The sequence below is a fragment of the Populus euphratica genome, unplaced genomic scaffold, assembly GCF_000495115.2.
Source record: "Populus euphratica unplaced genomic scaffold, PopEup_1.0 scaffold217.1, whole genome shotgun sequence".
NCBI classification, from domain to species: Eukaryota; Viridiplantae; Streptophyta; class Magnoliopsida; order Malpighiales; family Salicaceae; genus Populus; species Populus euphratica.
This window is the reverse complement of record NW_011500036.1, coordinates 39,948-44,264: the sequence shown is the minus strand read 5'-3', so window position 1 is coordinate 44,264 and position 4,317 is coordinate 39,948.

The window sequence follows — 4,317 nt, the reverse complement described above, 5'->3', positions numbered from 1 at the left end:
AAAATGACTTATCGAAGAACAACTATCTTCGTGGCATCATCCTTATGCTTCTCGTTCGCGAATCAATATTCATTGGGTGGGGGTTTCCGTTTCCAATAGTGTTGGTGCCTAGATATAAGGTATCTTTGTGTCACACTTCTATCAAACTTGATTTACTTGACTTTCTGGAAATTGATATATTTGCGTGTGGGTTGCGTGACCATGTGATCACGAGGTTCGCATCAGCAGGTGTAGCAGTTGGTCGTCTGTTTATTGGAAGAGTTAGTTTGTGTGAAACGATTTGCGTTAAATGCATAATCTAGCTGTCATGTCCTTACATAGTCGTTGTTTGAGCATTCGCGGTCTCTGTTACATGCCATGTCATGGGCAGTTGTGGATTTGATATTGTATGATTAGTTTTGGTATAATATCTTAATTTGTTGTTAGTCTGCATTTGTTCTATGTTGTGTCATTTTTGGTAAGGTTGCAAGATAAGTTTGCTGTTTCTAATGATATTTGTTTATTTTCCCCCTTGCTTTGTCATGCAGTTGATAAGATATTGGGGTATTTTTTTCTTGTTATGTCAAACCATTTATGCTGTTAAAATGACTTTTCTTACTATATAATATTTTTTTACACAATATGCATGTTTTATATTTTCTCTAACATATTAGGTGTGATTTGAGATCCATGTTATATAAAGCTTTGCAATATTTTTTGTTCTTTGTTCTAGTTGAATTAGTGGATTTTAGGTTCATATGTGGTTCTTAACCTTTGTTTGCTATTTATGTCTTCCATTTTGATACAGGAGGACGTTTTATGTTCATAGCTTTGTTACCTTATCATTATCTTTTTTCTATTTTGCATTGGTTTTCTTTGTCTTGATTTTCTAGATTGATAAGCAATGTTCTTTGTTTTATTTCTTATGTATATTTTAAATTTTGGTCAACACATTCCATACATGTATATGCTCTTTAGTATACCATTTCTAATTTTGCTTTCTCGATTTATTGCTTTTCCTATCTCATACATGGTCTTTTAGTTCTATTCTCCTATCATTAACCTAACATTTTTTGATATAGGGTCCTGACTATACTAATTAAAGATGTCAAAAAGTACATCTTTTATCTATTGATGAGAGTACGGGTTTCTCGTGTATAAATTGTAAAATTTCAAAAACAAGTTAGTAGTTTTTATTACCTTTTCATCGATAATCAAATAAGATTAATTTTTTTCACCTTCTCGTTAACATATATTTCTTTGATTTATTTATATAGAGAATGGAAAATAATTAACATATATATTTTTTTTCATTGTTTTTTGAAAGTGTAATAAACATTCAAACTAAATGTTATGTTTACTTTGTAGTTCATTTTCTACTGATTCATGCTTCTTCTTTTTTCACTTCATGTTTAGTTCTTTTTCATAGCACAAATGCAATCATCTATTTCAACTTCAATTTTCTTTGTAGTTGTATCTCCATCTACATTAAATCGCTACTATTTTTGAAAGAGTGAAGCTATTCAATGATCATTAAAGGCAAGAGATGTTAACCATTTCACTAAGAAAATTGTTCAAGGTCTTTACTATGAGGTTAAAGGTGGTTTTACACTTATGAAAATATATTAACAAATATAGTTATTGATAACCACATGGTAGTCAAACTTAAGTCTATCGTTAAAACTAAAGCCATTGATCCTATCAACCTTGTCGTGTCAAGATATTCCTTCAAGTTGATTGACTTTGCACATGTTCTCTCTCTAGGAAAAGGCTCAAGAGTTCTCACAGGTATAACAATGTTGCTTTTTTTATTATATGTAACCTCTATATGGCTTTAGTTTGCTGTTTATTATTGATGAATATCCATTTATTTAAAACTAATCTCTGCACTTGTTAGATGTTCTTGGAAGACTCAAAGTTGTTAAGCCACTTGAACAAGTCTTCGTTCACAGCCAAACATTAAAGGACAAGAGGGAATTTGTACTTGAAAATATAAGGTTCAATAAAAAAACTGAATATGTTTTTTTTTCAATGTTCTTTTTTAACATGTTTTTTCCAATCTTTATTAATAGGGTGATGAGATGCGCATAACTATAAGGGGTGATAGTCCAAGGGATTTTGATGGGTTTTTATTACCTTTTCATCGATAATCAAATAAGATTAATTTTTTTCACCTTCTCGTTAACATATATTTCTTTGATTTATTTATATAGAGAATGGAAAATAATTAACATATATATTTTTTTTCATTGTTTTTTGAAAGTGTAATAAACATTCAAACTAAATGTTATGTTTACTTTGTAGTTCATTTTCTACTGATTCATGCTTCTTCTTTTTTCACTTCATGTTTAGTTCTTTTTCATAGCACAAATGCAATCATCTATTTCAACTTCAATTTTCTTTGTAGTTGTATCTCCATCTACATTAAATCGCTACTATTTTTGAAAGAGTGAAGCTATTCAATGATCATTAAAGGCAAGAGATGTTAACCATTTCACTAAGAAAATTGTTCAAGGTCTTTACTATGAGGTTAAAGGTGGTTTTACACTTATGAAAATATATTAACAAATATAGTTATTGATAACCACATGGTAGTCAAACTTAAGTCTATCGTTAAAACTAAAGCCATTGATCCTATCAACCTTGTCGTGTCAAGATATTCCTTCAAGTTGATTGACTTTGCACATGTTCTCTCTCTAGGAAAAGGCTCAAGAGTTCTCACAGGTATAACAATGTTGCTTTTTTTATTATATGTAACCTCTATATGGCTTTAGTTTGCTGTTTATTATTGATGAATATCCATTTATTTAAAACTAATCTCTGCACTTGTTAGATGTTCTTGGAAGACTCAAAGTTGTTAAGCCACTTGAACAAGTCTTCGTTCACAGCCAAACATTAAAGGACAAGAGGGAATTTGTACTTGAAAATATAAGGTTTAATAAAAAAACTGAATATGTTTTTTTTTCAATGTTCTTTTTTAACATGTTTTTTCCAATCTTTATTAATAGGGTGATGAGATGCGCATAACTATAAGGGGTGATAGTCCAAGGGATTTTGATGGTTTTGCTTTTTAAACACTGAATTCGCTAATTATAATGGCTTTTACAAGCTTCCATGTAATATAATATCAAGGTTTCAATGTCACTTTAAAATTCCTACTACTTTTTCATTTGTCCTTATTTTCATCATATATTTTCTTAATTGCACATTGTCATAACCCATTTTTTAGCCCCTGCATGAAAAATAATAAAATATAAAAAATCAAAAAATATAAACAGTGAACAAAGGATGTGAGCGCACCCAAGAATTGAGTAAAAATTAGTTAATGAGGTTAAAAAATACAAAGATTAATATTTGACAGAATTTTATTAACTCATGACAGCCCTGTTGATAAAGAAAATTCAATTTTTGAATAAGAAAAGTCCAAAATTAGATATTGATGGACTCAATTAAATTTTATTGAAGGTTTAATTGAATTTATGGGGGGTTTGATTGCAAGAAAAATTAACTTTGAGTCAGTTTGGGTTTTAATTGGAAGAAATTAAAGTTCTAATGTCAAATTATAATTTTTGAAAGTTAATTTGGTCAAATCAGGGGCTTAATTGCATAAATATTGAAGTTTGATGGCCAATTAGGGACTTAATTGAAGAAATCCGAAATTAATGACCAAAATAAAAAAGGGCGTAAGTAAAGGGGTTGGAATTAAAACCGGTTAGAGGCTGAATTAAAGAAATTAGAAGTTTATTGATTAATTGAGGGTCAAATTGCATAATTTCAAGACCAAGGACTAAAGTGAAAAAAAATAGCAAACTTTAGGGCCGCTGTTGGATTTTTGACAGGGATGCAATTGAATTGATTTTTAAATTAAAATTGCAATTTAGAACTTGATTGAATAAATTACAAATTAAGGACCAATGCGAAAGTTTACACGTTTTGCTGCCTTTTCATTTAAATGAAACAACACGTTTTGACCAAAACGACACCATTTCAAGCACTATTTAAAAAAAAGAAGGCCCAGAATGATGTCGTTTTAAACAGCACCATCATCTTCTTCCCTTAGACATGCAGAGAATAAGGGAAGAAAATTTGTTTTTCTCCTCTGTTTCTCACCAACATCCCTCCCCCGATAACTTTAAAAAGACGCCGACACAACCCACTTTCCATGTGTTGGATGGACAGTAAAGGGGCAACATCATGGTGGCCGCTGACACGACTAAAATATTGATGTCTTCTCCCAAGTGCAGGAGTGTCGAAGTAATAAATAACCCGGCAAGACCGGGGTCGAACCACAAGGAGGTTAATTGTACAAATTATAAACAACAATAATAGCAATAACAA